Source organism: Crinia signifera, chromosome 7 (assembly GCF_055691185.1).
Source record: "Crinia signifera chromosome 7, ASM5569118v1, whole genome shotgun sequence".
Lineage (NCBI taxonomy): Eukaryota > Metazoa > Chordata > Amphibia > Anura > Myobatrachidae > Crinia > Crinia signifera.
In genome coordinates, this window is record NC_139223.1 from 162597730 (window position 1) to 162622662 (window position 24933).

At 47.4% G+C, this 24933-nt stretch overlaps 1 protein-coding gene across 1 annotated transcript in view; it reads right to left on the bottom strand.

The window, feature by feature from the left end:
* The window catches only part of CPO (carboxypeptidase O), a 104130-nt gene extending 86947 nt beyond the window's left edge, over nt 1-17183 (bottom strand). The window contains exon 1 of the mRNA XM_083154215.1: nt 17099-17183. The gene's annotated coding sequence lies outside the window, so the exon portion shown is untranslated. The remainder of the gene's footprint in view (nt 1-17098) is intronic.
* Nucleotides 17184-24933: the final 7750 nt, after the last annotated feature.

The window sequence follows — 24933 nt, forward strand, 5'->3', positions numbered from 1 at the left end:
GATACATCAGGGCCGGCCGCGGCACTGGACTACTGACTGCTGGTATCCCGATTGGTACGTATGCTGGGGTAGCTAGCGGGCAGGAAAGGGGGGGGGGTTACTAACTGGCATTAGATGAACAGATCAATGACAGCTATAAGCTGATTGGTCTCCATGTTTCTGTTATCCGAAGCTTAATATAGCTCACACTAGTAGTAATAGGCTTCATGTTTGGAGCATGTCTTTACTCTCTCTGCTAGGGCGGACATCAGGTGAGTGCCGCAGAATAGGGGGCAATGGAATGCAACCATCGCTTGTAGAGCATTCGATGTATCAGCCATCGATGGTATGCACAGTGCACCACACAAAGGATGCTCTGTGCATCAGCAAACATGTACTAAGCCCGGGAGAGAGATAAAGTCTCACCCAATCTGCTCCTAACTGCCATGTTACAGGCTGTGATAGAAAAATGAACTGTAAGGAGCAGTACTACGACTTTGAGAGTGTTGTAGAGGAGAGAGATAAAGTACCGACCAGCTTGTGTCATTTTTCAAACGCTCGCCATTAGAACAGACTGGCTGGCGCTTTATCTCTCTATACTTTATCACTTTGGGGAGCTGTATCAAAGCTTGGAGAGAGGTAAAGGACAGATAACCCCCCAACTGTCATTTATTAAAACACAGCCTGCGGCGTGGCAGTTGGGAGCTGAATGGCTGGTTGTTTACCACTCTCCACTTGATCCCTTTTAAAGTTTAGTGCACCTGGCCCCAAGAGAGATAAAGGACCAAGCTAACTGTCATTTTTTTTTCAAATACAGCCCATGAAATGGCAGTTAGAAGCTGACTGGGTGGTACTTTATTTCTCTACAGTAGGGGGGCTATTCAGTTAAGTCCATTTTTTTCTGCTAACTGAAAAAAACAAATGGACTTTAGTAATCAATTGCAGCGCTTTCAGCGTTGAGGCTTTTTTCGCAGGCGCCAATTCCCCCTTTTTTTTTTTAAGGTCAAATTGGCATCGGCGAAAAGAGACTTAAAAACATGTGAAAACACCTGCAATTTTGCTAAAAACACATGGATTGGCGAGCAATTCCTTGATCTATACGTATTCGGCAGCGCCAGTTTTCTGACCTCCCTATATCTCTCACCACAACATACTCGCCTACTCTGCCGAAACACTTCCTGGAAATCGCATGGCCCTTCCTGCCCCCCCCCCAGGAAAATACACAAGTCTCCTGGCCCCTGCTGCATACATCAGCCCCCCACTTACCCCCTACAGCCGGCCACAAAAGTGGGCGGTCTAAATGAGTGATGACATATTTTGTGCTGATTCACATCATCCTAGCCCCGCCCACTGTTTTCTCTGTCTCATTCTGCCTCCCCCTGCAACTCCCTTTTCACCCTCTGCCTCCCCTAATGACTCACTACTGTGTTGCATATTGTGAACTTGGATTAGGGTGGGTGAGGGGCGCCCAAGTTATATTTTTGCACCTGGGCCCACAACCCACAAGTTCCGCCACTGGTCTCAATATATGGAATCACAATCCAGCAGCTCACACGGAGCCTTATAGGAGATTGCAGTGATAATCACTGCGGATTGACACTGCGATGACACCTGTCACTGGCTGTCCCAGAGCCCGTCACCAGCAACCAGCAATTAGTGCGTCCGCAGTCCCAGTGCCCATCACCAGCAACCAGCAATTACAGCGTCCGCAGGCTCAGGCCAGAGGCCGGACTGCAGGAGAATAAATGATGTACTTTGGAAATGTTGCTCTAGTTTATAGGTTCTTTATGGGAAAATCGATAACCGGCAGATAGAGGTTAGATTCAATATAGATAACAGGATTATTTAGGCAGGAGAGAGGATTACATAGACAAGAGCATTATAGTCATGTACAATATAGGATTATACAGCTAAAAAGATTATGGGCAGTGAATGATAGTATAGGTGGGAGCGACCAGGTGCTACAGGAGGTAGGTTACCCTGCCAAGAATGGGTGACACTGGCACTTTTTTGAGACCAGTGATACATTTAAACATTCATCTGCTCCGATTCCAAATGATTTTAATACATATTTGTTGTGGGCGTCAGGCAGCTGGGAGCAGCCGCAGGTTTATAGACACATTAGGAAATATCACATACTGTAGGATTGGGGCAGAGGGTTCGTGGAAGGGGATTTTTTAGTTTTATTTTTTATTCATAATTATTTATGAATTATTTGTTATATTATTATTATGTGGTTGATTTAAAGCGGATACATTTTTATATATGACTTCTATTTAAGGATATATGGTATTTCCATGGAGATGGTGTAGAGCAGGGGGTGGCCAAACCAGTCCTCGAGATCTAAAAACTGTCCACATCACCTAGCTGGTGCACAGGTGCAGTCATTACTAACTGTCACATTTTCCAGACCACCTAGCTGGGGCACAGGTGCAGTCATTACTAACTGTCACATTTCCCAGACCACCTAGCTGGTGCACAGGTGCAGTCATTACTAACGGTCACATTTCCCAGACCACCTAGCTGGTGCACAGGTGCAGTCATTACTAACTGTCACATTTCCCAGACCGCCTAGCTGGGGCACAGGTGTAGTCATGACTAACTGTCACATTTCCCAGACCACCTAGCTGGGGCACAGGTGCAGTCATGACTAACTGTCACATTTACCAGAACACCTAGCAGGGGCACAGGTGCAGTCATTACTAACTCCCATTTCCCAGACCACTTAGCTGGTGCACAGGTATAGTCATTACTAACGGTCACATTTCCCAGATCACCTAGCTGGTGCACAGCTGTAGTCATTACTAACTGTCACATTTTCCAGACCACCTAGCTGGGGCACAGGTGCAGTCATGACTAACTGTCACATTTACCAGAACACCTAGCTGGGGCACAGGTGCAGTCATTACTAACTCACATTTCCCAGACCATCTAGCTGGTGCACAGGTATAGTCATTACTAACGGTCACATTTCCCAGACCGCCTAGCTGGGGCACAGGTGTAGTCATGACTAACTGTCACATTTACCAGAACACCTAGCTGGGGCACAGGTGCAGTCATTACTAACTCACATTTCCCAGACCACCTAGCTGGTGCACAGGTGTAGTCATTACTAACGGTCACATTTCCCAGACCACCTAGCTGGTGCACAGGTGCAGTCATTACTAACTGTCACATTTCACAGACCACCTAGCTGGTGCACAGCTGTAGTCATTACTAACTGTCACATTTCCCAGATCACTTAGCTGGTGAATAGGTGTTGTCATTACTTACGGTCACATTTCCCAGATCACCTAGCTGGTGCACAGGTGTAGTCATGACTAATGGAGCCCACACACGCACCAATCCCGGCGTGCGTTGTGGGCTTAACTAGCACACATAGCATTGCATCGTATGCCTTGTGCATACGATGTGCATGCGATGCGATGCTGTGCTAGAAAAAGCTAGTACAAAAAGTATGTGCAGCACATACTTTTTGTACTGTACGATGAGGTGCCGCGGGAGCGCACACCCCATCGTACAGCATTGCACCGCCGGCAACGGTGCGTGTGTGGGCTCCTTAACTGTCACATTTCCCAGACCACCTAGCTGGGGCACAGGTGCAGTCATGACTAACTGTCACATTTACCACAACACCTAGCTGGGGCACAGGTGCAGTCATTACTAACTCACATTTCCCAGACCACCTAGCTGGTGCACAGGTGTAGTCATTACTAACGGTCACATTTCCCAGACCACCTAGCTGGTGCACAGGTGCAGTCATTACTAACTGTCACATTTCCCAGACCACCTAGCTGGTGCACAGCTGTAGTCATTACTAACTCACATTTCCCAGATCACTTAGCTGGTGAATAGGTGTTGTCATTACTTACGGTCACATTTCCCAGATCACCTAGCTGGTGCACAGGTGTAGTCATTACTAACTGTCACATTTCCCAGACCACCTAGCTGGTGAATAGGTGTTGTCATTACTAACGGTCACATTTCCCAAATCACTTAGCTGGTGAATAGGTGTTGTCATTACTATGGGTGTGTACACACAGTGCAATTGGTGGCTGCCGATATCAATTTGATACCGGTGGCGGATGGGACCTGGCGGGGGGCGGCATCGGCTGGCAGTGGGGGGTTGGAGCAGGGGCCATGCTGCACAGTCAGTTTCTACTTATGATTCTGATGCTACGGGGTTGCGCATAGGGATTGAATCAGGATCGGCTGCGGCGATTTGCACTATGTGCTCTGCAATTTGACTATATAGTGTGTACTCAGCATAAAATCTTATGCCTCCAAAAGTATCAGAGATTCACAAGATGAATACTGTAGTTATTATAACAGCAGAATTATCCTATGTACAGCAATATCTTTCTTGTGTAGCATTGCGTCTACAATGTCTGAACGGGGACCAGACAATCGCTCATTACTAAACACCGCGCCACTCCGCTGATCAATACCGTTAGTTAAGGATTACTGTGCGGGCTAGCCAACCAATATACATATATAGATCTCATGTCCCAGACACAGCGGGCCTCATTGTAATAACTGATGCTGTGATAAAGTGTTATTAACAGTACCCGGGACGGGAGAGAAATATGTGTAGTGTGTGTGTGTGTGTGTGTGTGTGTGTGTGTGTGTGTGTATAAATATATTTTTATATATATATGAGACAAAGTGCTGTTTTAAATTTTGAATGAATAAAAGTTATATTTTATTGTACATTTACTCTACTTGTGGTGCACCGCATCTAGACACACCTTTTTCTTTCCAGAATAAAAACTGATTTAGTCTTTAACACTGCAATTTAGATATCAGTTTGCTCACACACAACACCCAAATCTAACTCTCTTTCTCTGCACATTACATCTGCCCCACCTGCAGCGCAGCATGGTTTTGTCCATTTGTTTAAATTGCAGCTTTGCTGACAGGTCTGAATTACTGTAGGACCTATGTAACAGAAACTTCATATGAGTCTTATCTCTCAGATCCCCATAATAACTCAGTAATCTGCCCCATGACTTCCCACCTACGGTATCAGACCATGAGGTTGCGTTACTGCCGATGCTTTCAACATCTTGTTTTAGCAACAAACAAAAAATACCCCCCAAAAAACACTGAGGTTTTTTTTACGGAACTCTAATTATAATAAATATGCAGATAAAAGTAAGTAATGCAATGCCACAAACCAGTAACAAAAAGATACGAAGGGATAAGAATAATGTTTTACATTACAAGCGTGCGTCCCCTCGCGCGCACCCAAGGATCAGGACTCCAGTATCCCTTTAGGTGCCTTTGGATTAAAAAAGACATTGCTCCAGGAACTGAATCAGCATGGAGGATATAACTCTTTTAATGTGACCCCTAATGGACAAGGACACCGGGAACACATCCAAAGTAATATAAAGGAAACCGCGGCAATGTATATTAATATAAGGCCATCTCATAAGCCCTCAGTGATTGGTCTAACTCAAACATCGCACGGCCTAGCAACAGCGAAGTGGGCAGCTACCATGATCCAGTCCCTTGTCGCATGTGCAGATCGCTGTACAAGTGTCAACACTGCCGGATGCACACCCCCGAGCCGGGGCGCACTACAAGAACCATGATGCAACGTGATGCTCAGATCTGCTTCTTTCTCATTAAGCAGCAAAACATCAGCAAATGAAACTTAAATGGGGTGTTGGTAGCAGAATGGGGGTCAGGGGAGGGCACAGCGCCAATCTGCGTCCTAATGCCGGCTGCACCTGGAAACAATGAACAGACTGAGTGTCGCTGGCCTTAGAGGGTTATTGTAATTCAATAGGTACTAGGGACCGATTGTTTCAGACTGCACATGCGCATACGTTTGTATTAGAGATAAGCGGTTCGGATTCTCTGGAATCTGAACCGCTCGGAACATAGCCGGCCTGACGTCCCGCGAGCCACGCTTGCGAGTTTCCGGGTTTGTTTGGAAACCCCGCAGCCAAATGCGGGAATCTGGCATCAGATTCTTGTGACTATAAAAGCTCGGCGTCCCGAGAATTCGCCGCCATTTCACAGTCACGCTTCCAGCTGCACACAGCTCTGCTCGTGGTGGGTCTGGGCGTTGTGCACTGGGGTGTTGAACTTGAACTTGTCATCGATCATTCATTAGTGTGCAGACGGGTGCTGTGCAGTGCAGACAGAGGGTGCTGTGCAGTGCAGAGGGGTGTTGTGTAGTGCAAAGGGGTTTTGTGCAGCGCAGACCGAGGGGTGTTATGCAGTGCAGACAGAGGGGTGTTGTACAGTGCAGACAGAGGGGTGTTGTGCAGTGCAGACTAGAGGTGTCTATGCAGTGCAGAGGGGTGTTGTGCAGTGCTGAGGGGTTTGTGGCAGTGCAGACTCAGAGCAGAGGGGTGTTGTGCAGTGCAGAGGGGTGTTGTGCAGTGCAGAGGGGTTCTGTGTTGTGCAGTGCAGAGGTGTTCTGTGTTGTGCAGTGCAGGGGGGTTCTGTGTTGTGCAGTGCAGAATGAGTGCAGACAGAGGGGTGTTGTGCAGTGCAGAAAGAGTGCAGACAGTGGGGTGTTGTGCAGTGCAGAAAGAGTGTAGACACAGGGGTGTTGTGCAGTGCAGGCATAGGGGTGTTGTGCAGTGCAGACAGAGTGGTATTATGCAGTGCAGACTAGAGGTGTTTTGCAGTGAAGTGGGGTGTTGTGGCAGTGCAGACTCAGAGCAGAGGGGTGTTATGCAGTGCAGAGGGGTGTTGTGCAGTGCAGAGGGGTGTTGTGCAGTGCAGACAGAGGGGTGTTGTGCAGTGCAGAAAGAGTGCAGACAGAGGGGTGTTGTGCAGTGCAGTGTAGAGGGGTGTTGTGCAGTGCAGACAGAGGGGTTTTTGTGCAGTGCAGAGGGGGTGTTGTGCAGTGCTGAGGGGTTTGTGGCAGTGCAGTGCAGACTCAGAGCAGAGGGGTGTTGTGTTGTGCAGTGCAGAGGGGTGTTGTGCAGTGCAGAGGGGTGTTGTGCAGTGCAGAGGGGTGCTGTGTTGTGCAGTGCAGAGGGGTGTTGTGCAGTGCAGAAAGAGTGCAGACAGAGGGGTGTTGTGCAGTGAAGAAAGAGTACAGACAGAGGGGTGTTGTGCAGTGCAGACAGAGGGGTTTTGTGCAGTACAGAGGGGTGTTGTGCAGTGCAGACAGAAGGGTGTTGTGCAATGCAGAGGGGTGTTGTGCAGAGGGGTGTTGTGCAGTGCAGAAAGAGGGGTATTATGCAGTGCAGACTAGATGTGTTTTGCAGTGCAGAGGGGTGTTGTGCAGTGCAGACAGAGGGGTGTTGTGCAGTGCAGAGGGGTGTTGTGCAGTGCAGACTACAGGTGTTTGTGCAGTGCAGACTACAGGTGTTTGTGCAGTGCAGACTACAGGTGTTGTGCAGTGCTGAGGGGTTTGTGGCAGTGCAGTGCAGACTCAGAGCAAAGGGGTGTTGGGTTGTGCAGTGCAGAGGGGTGTTGTGCAGTGCAGAAAGAGTGCAGACAGCGGGGTGTTGTGCAGTGCAGACAGAGGGGTGTTGTGCAGTGCAGAGGGGTGTTGTGCAGAGGGGTGTTGTGTAGTGCAGACAGAGGGGTGTTGTGCAGTGCAGAGGGGTGTTGTGTTGTGCAGTGCAGAGGGGTGTTTTGCAGTGCAGAGAGTTGTTGTGCAGTGCAGACTAGAGGGGTTTGTGCAGTGCAGAGGGGTGTTGTACAGTGCAGATGAGTGTTGTGCAGTGCAGAGGGGTGTTGTGCAGTGCAGAGGGGTTTGTGGCAGTGCAGTGCAGACTCAGAGCAGAGGGGTTTGTGTGCTGGGTTATATATATTATATATATTCACTTAATTATATTGTAGTAATTGTACTGGTCATGTGTTAGGCAGGCTGTCAGTCAGTGTAGTGGGGTACAGTACACAGGCAGGTGTCAGTCGGTGTAGTGGGGTACACAGGCAGGCTGTCAGTCAGTGTAGTGGGGTACACAGGCAGGCTGTCAGTCAGTGTAGTGGGGTACACAGGCAGGCTGTCAGTCAGTGTAGTGGGGTACACAGGCAGGCTGTCAGTCAGTGTAGTGGGGTACACAGGCAGGCTCTCAGTCAGTGTAGTGGGATACACAGGCAGGCTGTCAGTCAGCTTTTCACTGTATTTTTTTTTTTTTTCATTGTGGTGTGTGGTCACTGTGGTGTGCTGCACTGCAATCCAATACACTATACATATATACTGTGCTACTGTCAGAAGCAGAACAAGTTTTGTGTGTGATTGTTCTGCCTCCACGATCCACGCAGTGTTATCCAAGGCCCGTCCATAAAAAAATAAAATACAAAATAAAATATATATATTTTTTGCTTTTCTTTATTTTTTTGCTGTATATAACTGCACCCCAATAGTATCCACCCCAAGTTTCGTGTGTGATTGTTCTGTGTCCACGCAGTATTATACAAGCTGCGCATAAAAAATAAATCAAGTAAAAAAATCCAAATCAATTTTTCTCTTCTGTATACATTGTTTGTGTGTACTGTACCCATAGTATACAGTATACTGTCAGAAGGTCTGTGTGTGATTATTCGGTCTTCACGCAACATTATACAAGCTGCGCATTAAAAACAAATTAAACTAATAAATATAAAAAAAAAACAAATACATTTTTCTCTTCTTTTCATTCAATCATGGAAATCAATGTTATTGAGGTTAATATTACTCTAGGGACAAAAAAAATGCAAAAAAAAAATGCAATTTGGGCTTTTTCGACAATTTTTGAAAAAAATCCAAATCCTTTCACCGCTGTTTGACAAATCCAAATTTCGGGGACGAATCCAAATCTTCGGCCCCAGAGCTCATCACATGTGCAGCTGCTGTGCAGGAGCACCCACATCGCTTGCATAGTCTGAGCGGGGGGCACAGAGGGACATGGGGAGGCGGGCCTATGGGAACGCACATCATTTCATGGGCGTTCCCGTGAGAACGCTACAGCCATTCCAGTGGTAATTCCCTAATGGTGTGGATGTCAGATGCCCGTCTTGTCCTCACACAGGGCGTCTGCAGATCAGAGACGCCATATAGACCGAATGATTCCCCCCCCCCCCCCCCAGCACCCAAGGCTGCGAATGGAGGGCGGAGTCTGGGGGGACTCGCAAGGCCGCAAATCTGCCAGAATAAAGACCTTACAGGGGGCCTGGAGATGTTTCTGCTCAGTGTGTAATTCTGCAGCACAGGAATAACCGGGTAGTTCATAAAATAAAGTCACAAGAGGATTATGACAATAAAAATAAATAGAGTGTGCGCCAAAAAGCCAAACGAGCCGCTCTCCCCGCTCCTACCTGCCCCATTTATTTTAACTAGTGCGGTATTTATAGAACACAAAACAGCAGGGAGCGGGGGGTGGAAATGCGTTTCCGCTCGTTAGGGAATGACTAAATGACTCATAAACGCAGGAATTAAATACACTCTGCCTGCTGGAAGCGGAGGCTGCTGTCGGATATTCTGTTATTTGGGGTCGGCGGGAGTAGCGTGCGGCCTCTGGTGCAGGGAATTGTTACGGATCTGTCGCATCTCCTCGCTGTGCCTAATCTATTGTCTTGCAGCCTTTGTTCCGTCCAGCGCCCATGTGCCTGCCTGCGTCTGCCTATTTCATCTTCCTTTGTCTACAGTTGTCTCTCTGTAATGTGACAGTCATTGTGTCTGTCTTCCCGGTACTGTATCCACCTCCTGCTCCCTCTGTGCGGGTGTAATCTATCCCATCGCCCCTTCTGCCTGCTTTCCTTCTGGGTTAATACATTGAGGTTCCTGCGCCTTGTATTCCTTGTCTTGTTTTCTGGTTCCAATGGGAGCTTCGCAAAGGGTCATTCGCCAACGTTGGAGAACGCACGCAGTGCGACTTATGCCCCTTTCACACTAAGGGCCTGATTCAGGTTGGTCGCTAAGCAGTGAATCTATGCGTCTTAGAGGGTAAACACTGGCCACCGGACGCATGAACGCCCGCCTATTGCCCCCGGGCGAATGGCCGCGTTTCTGTGTGCTTACATACGGGCAAAAACTGATTCGATGGTCGCGGACTATACAATGATTTTTTTTTATCCATTTCTCAAATAAAAGTCTGGACTGTCTTCTATTTGCCACAGACAGGGTGGAATTCGGGCGGGAGCTGAAGTCATGTGACATCAGCTCCCTGCCTTGAACAGGCTTCAACACGCCTGCGTTCACATGGGGACATACATAGTTTTCTGGGCGCACACTAGGGATGGGACATCGAAAGAAAACAACGGTCAAATGATGTTTTACAACATTGGTTACAAAACATCATTTAGACCTAAACATTGGTACTGTGAACCCGATGTTAACCGATGTTTCGATATTTTTTAAAATAAACTGGTTACCAAAGCATATAATACACTAATAAGCTTCTGAAATGATAAATAATCCCTCTATTAAGTTTATCTTGTTGGGGTGGGTGCAGTTGCACTCTCAAATCCACCACTTAAGTATAAAAGATGCAACATTGCCAACATCAAACATATGAGCAACCCTATTGTTGCTTAGAATAACCATCAGAACAAAGACGTTGGAGCCAGTGCAACTGCAAATTAATGTTTGAAACACGTCTGCATTTGACAAACCTGCCCCCATCCCCTCCCTCAAATAGAAACTACTGTACCTGTCACTCAGTATCTGCGTCCGCTGTAAGTCACTGCACATGTGCAGTGTGGCTGACATTGCATTTCAAAGAAATAAACTGTGCAAATGTCTGCATCCACAACTGAATCAGGCCCTTTGTAAGGTGCTGTGATATACTTGCTGCATAATAATAAATCAATTGATAGATTGTAAGCTTGCGAGCAGGGCCCTCATACCTTTGACTGACTGTAAATACCCTGTTTGTTGTATCACTGTCTCTTATTGTAAAGCGCAAGTGAATATGCTGCGCTATATAGGAAACTTAAATAGATATGAAGGGAGTTTACCATAATGTCACTACTAGTGACTATCGTACTATACTGTTCATTCTAGCACCCACTATCTTTGAAAACCCATGCAGTTCCTCTTCCCTGCCTGGGGTGTCGCTGTCTGCTGTAGTGCTTCTAGCACAGTGTGGTCTGTATATCAGCACTGATATGCAAACCAGACCTGTGCGACAGTGACTCACTAACAGCACCAGTTGCAGTGAGGCAGGGGTGGGGCTGTCCTGTGTGCTGCTGCTGAATGGCTGGCCAGACTGTCTTTCACTGTCAGCTACCACCCACAGCAGCAGCACACAGCCACACACACATATGAAAGCCCAGCCAGCAGTGATAATGTCATGTTTGTTAATGTTTTTTTTATCAGTCTCTTAAGTTTTTAATGAATATAAATCAAGGAGAGTGTGAGCTGGCTGCAAACACAAAAGAAAAAAACATTGGAAGATTGAGAAAAACATCGGGGGAGAAATCTAGCGATGTTGATGAAACATTGGATCCTCAACATCGCAGGGTTAAACATCGAACATTGGAACCATAAATCCGATGTTACCGATGAAACATCATATGATTACCCATCCCTAGCGCACACACTGTTTTTTGGGCAGCTAGTGCAATGCATTGGTAATGTGCTGGTCCCTGGTGGTATAATGTGCTGGTCCCTGGTGGTATAATGTGCTGGTCCCTGGTGGTATTATGTGCTGGTCCCTGGTGGTATAATGTGCTGGTCCCTGGTAGTATAATGTGCTGGTCCCTGGTAGTATAATGTGCTGGTCCCTGCTGGTATAATGTGCTGGTCCCTGGTAGTATAATGTGCTGGTCCCTGCTGGTATAATGTGCTGGTCCCTGGTGGTATAATGTGCTGGTAGTATAATTTGCTGGTCCCCTGTGGTATAATGTGCTGGTCCCCGGTAGTATAATGTGCTGGTCCCCGGTAGTATAATGTGCTGGTCCCCGCTGGTATAATGTGCTGGTCCCCGGTGGTATAATGTGCTGGTCCCCGGTGGTATAATGTGCTGGTCCCTGGTGGTATAATGTGCTGGTCACCGGTAGTATTATGTGCTGATCCCTGGTAGTATAATGTGCTGGTCCCCGGTAGTATTATGTGCTGATCCCCGGTAGTATTATGTGCTGGTCCCTGGTAGTATAATGTGCTGGTCCCCGGTGGTATAATGTGCTGGTCCCTGGTAGTATAATGTGCTGGTCCCCGGTAGTATTATGTGCTGATCCCTGGTAGTATTATGTGCTGGTCCCCGGTTGTATAATGTGCTGGTCCCCGGTGGTATAACGTGCTGGTCCCCTGTAGTATAATGTGCTGGTCCCCGGTAGTATTATGTGCTGATCCCTGGTAGTATTATGTGCTGGTCCCCGGTAGTATAATGTGCTGGTCCCCGGTAGTATAATGTGCTGGTCCCCGGTAGTATTATGTGCTGATCCCTGGTAGTATTATGTGCTGGTCCCCGGTAGAATAATGTGCTGGTCCCCGGTAGTATAATGTGCTGGTCCCCGGTAGTATTACGTGCTGATCCCTGGTAGTATTATGTGCTGGTCCCCGGTGGTATAATGTGCTGGTCCCTGGTGGTATAATGTGCTGGTCCCTGGTGGTATAATGTGCTGGTCCCTGGTAGTATAATGTGCTGGTCCCTGGTGGTATAATGTGCTGGTCCCTAGCAGTATAATGTGCTGGTCCCTGGTAGTATAATGTGCTGGTCCCTGGTGGTATAATGTGCTGGTCCCTGGTAGTATAATGTGCTGGTCCCTGGTAGTATAATGCGCTGGTCCCTGGTGGTATAATGTGCTGGTCCCTGGTGGTATAATGTGCTGGTCCCTGGTAGTATAATGTGCTGGTCCCTCGTAGTATAATGTGCTGGTCCCTGGTGGTATAATGTGCTGGTCCCTGGTAGTATAATGTGCTGGTCCCTGGTAGTATAATGTGCTGGTCCCTGGTAGTATAATGTGCTGGTCCCTGGTGGTATAATGTGCTGGTCCCTGGTAGTATAATTTGCTGGTCCCTGGTAGTATAATGTGCTGGTCCCTGGTAGTATAATGCGCTGGTCCCTGCTGGTATAATGTGCTGGTCCCTGCTGGTATAATCTGCTGGTCCCTGGTAGTGTAATGTGCTGGTCCCTGGTGGTATAATGTGCTGGTCCCTGGTAGTATAATGTGCTGGTCCCTGCTGGTGTAATGTGCTGGTCCCTGCCAGTGTAATGCGCCCGTTTCCATGCTGTACTAGGCACAACCTTTGGGACTGCTTTGTTCATTAGCATTGAGATTTGGGCTCCGCGTTGTGCCATTGCCACCAGAAAGGCCTCAGCACCCTATTGGACCTACCGGCAGAGGCGTGTCTGTTTCTATGCCGACAGGTAGGCCTCCGTGTTCCTGAATTGACTCTGCTTTCTTTGTCTACTGCCATCATATTGGGGAGAAGATAGAAGCCCTTGTTTATCTTTATCTGGGGGTCTCTAAAGGTGGGTACACACGGAACGATGTCGGAAGCGTTCCGACATCGTTAACGAGTGTATCAAATCGTTCATCGTGCTTACACACGGAACGATTGGATACACTTGACAAAAGATTTGTCTATGATCTTCCTGCATGCAGGAAAGATCATAGACCATCGTTAACGATTCACGGGTACGCGCATCGTTAACGATGCACGGAACGATTTGAACGATTGGTCGTTCCCATCGATCGGGAACGCCCACATCGGGCTTCAAATCTATCCGTGTATACCCAGCTTCAGATACCTGATGTCGGCGGCCTCCGCACGTCTCCATGGTCCTAGATTACGGTTCTACGGAACGTTTGACTTGGTAGTATTTAATGTGACAAAACAGGTTTAGAATGAGCATAAACCTTTTTTTTTTTTGGGGGGGGGGGGGGGGATCATATGCAAGGTAACTGAAGAAAACTAGCATTAAATATACAGTAGATGCTGGAAAAAAGGCCTGAACCCCACCCAACACAACGACTGAAGGTACAGAACAATAATGTTGGATACACCGTAGTTGGATACATAGCAAATGACAACATTTATATATTTATAACCTTACATCTTTTATCTTACTTACGTTCTTCTATCATGAACATATGATCAGAAATGACTATACTGCATTCATGACACACCTTAACATGTGATCACATTTAGGGACAGTCGTCTGGGTGGCCTGCTTGGTAGTAAACTCACCTTTATTCCTCCCAACCCTAATAACTCTAAATGCTGACGTATCATTCCTTACCTGCCTCTTTCCCAGTTATGGAGGGTAATGCCGACACAGACCGATGCTTAAACGTTTACACTTTACCTGGGTGGGGACCCAAATTGTATGAACACAATCCGCTACATGACCTGACATGAATGCGTCTACGCTGAAACGCAGCCAGCCCTGCCTTAGTGACGCAACACGTACACGGCTGCAATTACTACTAATTATACCAATCCTCTTGGCAGGGAATGATGGCAAGACAATGTGCAAATTGCGTGTGCGTGGGGGGGGGGGGCTGATTGGAAATTTTGTTTCCCTCTTTAAAAAGACAATTATATAGAATGAAAACAGAATAAAAACACTTTACAGTATATTATGTATATGGGTGAATGAGGCAGTATTTCCATAAATAAAGATGCCACACTCCGGTAACAAGCAGTGGCGGATCCAGGCCCAGCCCTGATGTACTACCACCCCACACTCTGCTGCTGTATGCTGGACTAAAATGTTACAGATGGCAATTACCCTTATCCCCCTGCCCAGATCCATCGCTGGGTCCGAAAAGCATATTGTTTCAGAGCATGCCTCCCAGTATATACTTCTGGGCACCTTCTGGGCAATAGGGCTCCCTGCGTGGTCTCCCTGCGTCTAAATGTGCCCCTCCCAACCTGAAATATAGGCGGGACCATTCTGTGTACCTTCTGTACACATGGCAATAAAGGGGTCACGGCTTCGTAAGACGAGATGAAAAAAGACTACCTTACACCCTAGTTTTGCACCCTGCATAATTGTCCCAATAGGAGAAACAAACAGACTGGTTCCCACAGTTAAAAAAAATAAAACACATTGTTCCCCACAGTAAAAAAAATAAAATAAAACACACTGGGCCCACAATAACAAAATAAAACACACTGGCGCCCAAGGTAAAAAATAAATAAAACAGACTGGCCCCCAGTTAAAAAAATATATAATAATAACCACACTGGCCCCCACAGTAAATAATTAACACTGCCCCCCCATTAAAACACACTGAACCCTACAGTAAAAAAAAAAAAAAAAATGGCCCCCACTAAAGAAATTAATAAACCACAATGGCCCCAAAGTAGAAAAAAAACACACTTGCCCCACAGTAAAAAAAAAAAAAGTATAACACATTGGCACCCACAGTAAAAAAAACAACAAAAAAACACATTGGCACCCACAGTTAAAAAAAATAAAACACATTGGTCCCCACAGTAAAAAAAATAAAATAAAACACACTGGGCCCACAATAACAAAATAAAACACACTGGCGCCCAAAGTAAAAAAATAAATAAAACAGACTGGCCCCCACAGTTAAAAAAAATATAATAATAACCACACTGGCCCCCACAGTAAATAATTAACACTGCCCCCCCATTAAAACACACTGAACCCCACAGTAAAAAAAAAAATGGCCCCCACTAAAGGAATTAATAAACCACAATGGCCCCACAGTAGAAAAAAAACACTCTTGCCCCACGGTAAAAAAAAAAAAAAGTATAACACATTGGCACCCACAGTAAAAAAACAACAAAAAACCACATTGGCACCCACAGTAGAAAAACAACAACACACTGGCCCCTGCTGTAACACATAAAAAAAACACACTGGCCCCACAGTAAATAAACACATTGACCCCCAAAAGTAAAAAAAAAAAAAAAATGACTCCTACAGTAAAAAAATCCAGACTAGCTTTCACAGTAAATAAAGACACTGGCCCCCACAGTGAATAAATAAAACACACTGGGCCCACAATAACAAAATAAAACACACTGGCGCCCAAGGTAAAAAATAAATAAAACAGACTGGCCCCCAGTTAAAAAAATATATAATAATAACCACACTGGCCCCCACAGTAAATAATTAACACTGCCCCCCCATTAAAACACACTGAACCCTACAGTAAAAAAAAAAAAAAAAAATGGCCCCCACTAAAGAAATTAATAAACCACAATGGCCCCAAAGTAGAAAAAAAACACACTTGCCCCACAGTAAAAAAAAAAAAAGTATAACACATTGGCACCCACAGTAAAAAAAACAACAAAAAAACACATTGGCACCCACAGTTAAAAAAAATAAAACACATTGGTCCCCACAGTAAAAAAAATAAAATAAAACACACTGGGCCCACAATAACAAAATAAAACACACTGGCGCCCAAAGTAAAAAAATAAATAAAACAGACTGGCCCCCACAGTTAAAAAAAATATAATAATAACCACACTGGCCCCCACAGTAAATAATTAACACTGCCCCCCCATTAAAACACACTGAACCCCACAGTAAAAAAAAAATGGCCCCCACTAAAGGAATTAATAAACCACAATGGCCCCACAGTAGAAAAAAAACACTCTTGCCCCACGGTAAAAAAAAAAAAAAGTATAACACATTGGCACCCACAGTAAAAAAACAACAAAAAACCACATTGGCACCCACAGTAGAAAAACAACAACACACTGGCCCCTGCTGTAACACATAAAAAAAACACACTGGCCCCACAGTAAATAAACACATTGACCCCCAAAAGTAAAAAAAAAAAAAAAATGACTCCTACAGTAAAAAAATCCAGACTAGCTTTCACAGTAAATAAAGACACTGGCCCCCACAGTGAATAAATAAAACACACTGACCCCAACAGTAAATAATTAAGACTGGCCCCCACATTAAAATAATAAAACACACTGCCCCCCACAGAAAAAAATAAAATAAAACACTGCCCCCCGCAGTAAAATAATAAATCACACTGGTCCCCCCAGTAATAAAAATAAAACACACTGCCCCCACAGTAAAACATTAAAACATAGTGACCCCCACAGTAAAACAATTTAAAGTAAAATATAAAATCTGCAGCAGAACCGGTTCCTGCAGTGCTCTAGTTAAGATACCAATGTCAGCAGTGACCAGTGAGCCACCTAAATATGTACAGTAAGTGTATGTTAGGGCAAGACCGTAGACTTCAAGAAGCGAACAACAATGTTGTCACCTACTGTATAACAAGCCTTCATTCCAGTGGAGTTCTGTATGCTCACAAGTGATTGGATGCCCCCAGGTCTTCAGGCACCAGGATCAGTACAAAAGCACACAGTAATGTCTCAGGTGCTAGAGTGGGCTAGAGTTCTTAAAGGGAAAGTGTCTGTTTTTAAACTGTTTATATATGATATCCATTATATATATGTTGACTGACACTTTATTTAACCCTGAGAGTTTTTTCTGTATATAAATGTATTTTATGTTTATTAAATATTATTATTTAAATACTTGTTTTATGTATTATTAAGCACCATCTGGATTGTTTTACATTTTACCAGGCTAAGTAGAGACTTCTTATAGCTAGGTCGGGGCGGGCAGCAAGCAGAGCAAATCCAGTAAACATGCTGAGCTCAGGGCAAGCAGCATGCAGGGCAAAGTTCAGTAAAAAGGCTAAGGCCAGGGGTAGGCAAGGGGCAGAGCAAAATTCCAAAAAACAATCAAGGTCAAGGCAGGCAACGTGCAAGAGACAAGGTCAGTAAACAGGCAGAGCTACAAGGGCAGGCAACATACAAGAGACAAGGTCAGTAAACAGGCAGAGGTCAGGGCAGGCAGCATGCAGAGCAAAGTCCATAAAACAAGCCATGGCAGGCAAATCCAGTAAACATGCTGAGCTCAGGGCAAGCCGCATGCAGAGCAAAGTTCAGTAAAAAGGCCAAGGCCAGGGGTAGAGCAAATGTCCTAAAAACAAGCCAAGGTCAGGGCAGGCAACATACAAGAGACAAGGTCAGTAAACAGGCAGAGCTACAAGGGCAGGCAGCATGCAGAGCAAAGTCCATAAAACAAGCCATGGCAGGCAAATCCAGTAAATAGGAATAGGGGCAGAAATAAGTAGCTGGATTAAAAATCATTTTGGGTCACCACAAAAAAGTAAATCAGTACAGGTACAGGGCCACAGGTGGGATAAGCAATGGCCACAAGGGTGGCGACTTCTGCCACAGAACAAACCACTGCTTGAACACGAGCAGCACTGTAGAAATGCTGATAAGAAATGGCTGTGCCGGGAACAATGACCAATAACAGCCTATACTGTATGTCTACCCAGCAAACCTCACACAATGTGTCCCTTTTATCCCTGGCAGAGAGAACGCTACGGAGACAGCCTTTGATGGTAGAGAACAATCAGCTTATAGTCCGTAGTCTCTTATTTCCTCTATAGCCATAACAGACACACAATGATTCCTGTCGCAGGTCAGGAGAACCCATGGTTAGTAATCTCAGACCCCACCAACCACCCACTATGCCGCTGTGACTAATACAAAGGGAATGGGGTACATATATATGTGTTTATACACTTCGGTTTCTGTCTGAGATTTATATTATTTTTGCACATACAGTAACATGCGTGGCTGCGGTGTAATACATCAGTCACACACATCTATTATCTGTACACAGACTGTTATTATAGGCAGGTGGGTTAATGTATCCCCATTGTGCTACATGGTCACTGAGCGCTGGAGGTTGTGATCACATCTCCTGTATTTAGCCACGCCCCCAGTACCCAGGCCCAGTTCAGCTCTCAATGGCCCTGACTACATTATGGCATCAGTTCTATTCTAGTTGCCAGACACACACAGCTCGGCTGCCTTGACTATATACTGCAGATCTGACCTACTGTATATAGTCAAAATGGTGCCATTACATCGGTGATCGCATCGCACGGCACATCTCACCGTGTGTACACACCATTAGAAAGTGAATGAAGTGCCCAGTGACGGTGTCTCACCTGTGACGCCGCAGCCTTCAGCTGGTACAATGTTCCCGTGTGTGGCTGGATCCTGTATAAAGGACAATACAATGGGAATGGGCAGGTTCGCAACGAGGAGGCCGCGTTATACCTGCATTATTAGGTTCCGCTCCATTTACCAGTCAGAGATCTCTGTTCTTGGCGTAGTCTCCAGCCACCATTGTGCGCAGATAGAACACAATAGGGACCTTATTCTGGTCCGTTCGCACAGGGTCCAATGTTTTTGTTCCGCTCATGCGTATTCCTGCGCATGTGTATACGCAGGGTGTGCGCACAGTCTGTTCCCCAGGACAGCAGGCGGGGGCGGAGAGGGGCGTGGGGCCGTCCCATTAGCATATGGGAAAGCCCAGTGTTACATGGAATGCCAGGTTTTCTCATGCTAATGAGGCCATGATGCGGATGCGGGGGGCGGGCAGCTGGCATCTCCGCATGTCAGCTGCCCGCCCATTTCCTTCCCAGCATGCACGCATATGGAAGTGACTTTAATATGGGTGCACCTTTCACTTATTTCGATGGTCCGCGACCATCGTGATGTGGCAGGTTCCCCCTGTGGTACTGTGTACCATCCATTCGCATGCCCCTGTGAGCGAGTGGCCCTTGTGATTGGGCGGTGCCAGCCAACCATTCGCAAGGCGGGGCTTGGTAGACACGCAAGGCTGCGAATCAGCCGGAATAACCCCCTAAGTGCGTTGTTACTGGTGTGTAAATATTAGTACAGAGAATACATGAAGTATTGGGCCTGATTCTGGTTCCTTCGCTCCCCTGCATGTTCGCACAGGGCAGCGATGTGTAGAGACTGCGCATGCTCTTGGTGCGGGCGGCCATGGCAGAATGATGATTCGCCGGCCGCTCGCACACAGTGGTGTGGATGGGGGGGGAGGGTTGGTGGTGAGGGGAGGTGGTGAGGGGTAATGCCCATGGGTATGCCTAGTGTTTCATGGACGTCCCCATGCCAATACAGGGGGAGGGCAGCTGATGCAAGCGGATGTCAGCTGCCCGGCCTCTTCCCGTACATGGACCCGCAGATCTGAGGTTGGCGACCATCGAATGATTTTGGCCCCACATGCTAATGCTTAACATCCATGTGCGTGCGTGCTGGGAAATTGTTGTGTGAGTGTGTGTGTGTGTGGGGGGGGGGGGGGGTCATTGTTATTCTGAGCTGGCACATACAGGGGTGATTCTGAGCTGGCACATACAGGGGTGATTCTGAGCTGGCACATAATAGAGTGACTCTGGGTTGGCACATGCAGGTGTGATTGTGAGCTGGCACATACAGGGGTGATTCTGAGCTGGCACATACAGGGATGATTCTGAGCTGGGACATATAGGAGTGATTCTGAGCTGGCACATACAGGAGTGATTCTGAGCTGGCTCATACAGGGGTGATTCTGAGCTGGCACATACACGGGTGATTCTGAGCTGGCACATAATAGTGACTCTGGGTTGGCACATACAGGGGTGATTCTGAGCTGGCACATACAGGGGTGATTCTGAGCTGGCACATAGAGGGGGGATTCTGAGCTGGCACCTACAGGGGTGATTCTGAGCTGGCACACACAGGAGTGATTCTGAGCTGGCACATACAGGGGTGATTCTGAGCTGGCACATACAGGAGTGATTCTGAGCTGGCACATACAGGAGTGATTCTGAGCTGGCACATACAGGGGTGATTGTGAGCTGGCACATACAAGGGTGATTCTGAGCTGGCACATACAGGGATGATTCTGAGTTGTGACATACAGGAGTGATTCTGAGCTGGCACATAATAGAGTGACTCTGGGTTGGCATATGCAGGGGTGATTCTGAGCTGGCACATACAGGAGTGATTCTGAGCTGGCAGATACAGGGGTGATTCTAAACTGGCACATACATGGGTGATTCTGACCTGGCACATAATAGAGTGACTCTGGGTTGGCACATGCAGGGGGGATTGTGAGCTGGCACATAGAGGGATGATTCTGAGCTGGGACATATAGGAGTGATTTTGAGCTGGCACATTCAGGAGTGATTCTGAGCTGGCACATACAGGGGTGATTCTAAACTGGCACATACAGGGGTGATTCTGAGCTGGCACATACAGGGGTGACTCTGGGTTGGCACATACAGGGGTGATTCTGAGCTGGCACATACAGGAGTGATTCTGAGCTGGCACATACCGGAGTGATTCTGAGCTGGCACATACAGGGGTGATTGTGAGCTGGCACATACAGGGGTGATTCTGAGCTGGCACATACAGGGATGATTCTGCACTGGGACATACAGGAGTGATTCTGAGCTGGCACATACATGGGGTGATTCTGAGCTGGCACATAATAGAGTGACTCTGGGTTGGCACATGCAGGGGTGATTGTGAGCTGACACATGCAGGGGTGATTGTGAGCTGGCACATACAGGGGTGATTCTGAGCTGGCACATACAGGGGTGATTCTGAGCTGGCACATACAGGGGGGATTCTGAGCTGGCACATACAGGGGTGATTCTGAGCTGTCACATACAGGAGTGATTCTGAGCTGTCACATACAGGAGTGATTCTGAGCTGGCACATACAGGGGTGATTGTGAGCTGGCACATACAGGGGTGATTCTGAGCTGGCACATACAGGGATGATCCTGCGCTGGGACATACAGGAGTGATTCTGAGCTGGCACATACACAGGTGATTCTGAGCTGGCACATAATAGAGTGACTCTGGGTTGGCACATGCAGGGGTGATTGTGAGCTGACACATGCAGGGGTGATTGTGAGCTGGCACATACAGGGGTGATTCTGAGCTGGCACACACAGGGGTGATTCTGAGCTGGCACATACAGGAGTGATTCTGAGCTGGCACATACAGGGGTTATTCTGAGCTGGGACATACAGGAGTGATTCTGAGCTGGCACATAATAGAGTGACTCTGGGTTGGCACATGCAGGGGTGATTCTGAGCTGGCACATACAGGGATGATTCTGAGCTGGGACATACAGGAGTGATTCTGAGCTGGCACATACAGGAGTGATTCTGAGCTGGCACATACAGGGGTGATTCTGAGCTGGCACATAATAGAGTGACTCTGGGTTGGCACATGCAGGGGGGATTGTGAGCTGGCACATACAGGGATGATTCTGAGCTGGGACATATAGGAGTGATTCTGAGCTGGCACATACAGGAGTGATTCTGAGCTGGCACATACAGGGGTGATTCTGAGCTGGCACATACCCGGGTGATTCTGACCTGGTACATAATAGAGTGACTCTGGGTTGGCACATGCAGGGGTGATTGTGAGCTGGCACATACAGGGGTGATTCTGAGCTGGCACATACAGGGGTGATTCTGAGCTGGCACATACAGGAGTGATTCTGAGCTGGCACATACAGGGGTGATTCTGAGCTGGCACACACAGGAGTGATTCTGAGCTGGCACATACAGGGGTGATTCTGAGCTGGCACATACAGGGGTGACTCTGGGTTGGCACATGCAGGGGTGATTGTGAGCTTACACATGCAGGGGTGATTGTGAGCTGGCACATACAGGGATGATTCTGTATGTGCCAGCTCAGAATCACTCCTGTATGTCCCAATACAGGAGTGATTCTGAGCTGGCACATACAGGGGTGATTCTGAGCTGGCACATAATAGAGTGACTCTGGGTTGGCACATGCAGGGGTGATTCTGAGCTGGCACATACAGGGGTGATTCAGAGCTGGCACATACAGGGGTGATTCTGAGCTGGCACATACAGGGGTGATTCAGAGCTGGCACATACAGGGGTGATTCTGAGCTGGCACATACAGGGGTGATTCTGAGCTGGCACATACAGGAGTGATTCTGAGCTGGCACATACAGGGGTGATTGTGAGCTGGCACATACAGGGATGATTCTGAGCTGTCACATACAGGGATGATTCTAAACTGGGACATACATGAGTGATTCTGAGCTGGCACATACAGGGGTGATTCTGAGCTGGCACATAATAAAGTGACTCTGGGTTGGCACATGCAGGAGTGATTGTGAGCTGACACATGCAGGGGTGATTGTGAGCTGGCACATACAGGGATGATTCTGAGCTGGGACATACAGGAGTGATTCTGAGCTGGCACATACAGGAGTGATTCTGAGCTGGCACATACAGGGGTGATTCTGAGCTGGCACATACAAGAGTGATTGTGAGCTGGCACATACAGGGGTGATTGTGAGCTGGGACATACAGGGGTGATTGTGAGCTAGCACATAATAGAGTGACTCTGGGTTGGCACATGCAGGGGTGATTGTGAGCTGGCACATAGAGGGGTGATTCTGAGCTGGCACATACAGGGGTGATTCTGAGCTGGCACATACAGGAGTGATTGTGAGCTGGCACATACAGGAGTGATTGTGAGCTGGCACATAATAGAGTAACTTTGGGTTGGCACATGCAGGGGTGATTGTGAGCTGGCACACACAGGGGTGATTGTGAGCTGGCACATAAGGGGTGTTTCTGAGCTGGCAAACACTGGGGTAATTCTAAGCTGGCACATAAGAGGGGACTCTGGGCTGCCACATAAGGGAGTGATTCCAAGCTGGCACATAAGGGGGTGATTCCAAGCTGGCACATGGGGGGGGAGGTGGCACTCAGAATTTGAACATACAGTAAGGAAGTTGATTCTTAGCTAGCACTTAAAGGGGAAATACAGTAAGAGGGTGATTCTGAGCTGGCACATAAAGTGGAATATACAGTAAGGGTCCGATTCTGGGCCGGCATATAGTGGGTATACTCTGGGCTGGCACATAAAGGGTAATTTGAGGCTGGTACATAATGGGGATACTCTGAGCTGGCACATAAGGGGGGAGAATACAGTAAGGGATACTCACATAGGGGGGCACTCAGAATTTGAACCTACAGTAAGGAAGTTGATACTGAGCTGGCACCTAAGAGGGTGATTCTGAGCTGGCACCTAAGAGGGTGATTCTGATCTGGCACATAAGAGGGTGATTCTGAGCTGGCACATAAGAGGGTGATTATGAGCTGGCACATAAGGGGGGAGAATACAGTAAGGGGGTGGTTCTGGGCTGGCATATAATGGGGGTACTCTGGTATGGCATATGGTGGGTATATTCTGGGCTGGCACATAAGAGGGTGATACTGAGCTGGCACATAAGAGGGTGATTCTGAGCTGGAACATAAGAGGGCGATTCTGAGCTGGCACATAAGGGGTTGATTCTGAGCTGGCACATAAGGGGTTGATTCTGAGTTGGCACATAATGGGGGAGACTACAGTAAGAGGGGTGGTTCTGGGCTGGCATATAATGGGTATACTCTGGGCTGGCACATAAAGGGTAATTTGGGGATGGCACATAAGGGGTGATTTCAGGCTGGTATGTATATACTGTATGACTTAGTAATCGTTCTCAGTTTTGTCCTCCCAGAATGCAATGTGAGGTCCCCGGTGTATGTGATACTGCAGCTAAACAGCAATAATTACTGTACTGTACATGTGCAATTAGCACCTGAATTCTGAGCATTTTTTGCAAGGCTTGAAAATAAGTCCCGTTTACAATGAGGTTGTTCCGCCAGTCATAGTCCCAGGAGCAGCTGCAGGTCTGTAGTGATGTGCATCCTGTATACCAGCTCTGTACGGATAATACCAACAGCTAAACCAGAAACGCTTCAGTTCTGTAAGGAAACGGGGGATATTTGCCTTCTGTAGGTCTCTGCCAGCTGGAAGTGTTAGATTGCAGCGCTCAGCGCCTGTCTCCGCATACACTGCTTAGTGTAAGACTTACAGTCTTCTTTTTCCCCCTTGCAGCCAACGTAGTTAAGCGTCACCCTGAGTGACAGGTCGCTTAAGCGAATAGCAGGGCAGAGACCCCTGACCCTGCTGGCAGCGTTACTCTTTCCTGTGAGGAAGTCCCCGCGTTAGAGTGTGCCTCAGATCGTGTGTGACTCCGTCCATGCTGTTTGTAGCTCCACGTGCACCGGAGCGCATAGGAGCAAGCCCCCGCTGTAAACCCGTTACCAGCGTGACCTTTTGCACAGGGAGATCAGTCATCATTGGCAGCAGCGAGACTGGGAGAGATACCGCAGCGTAAAC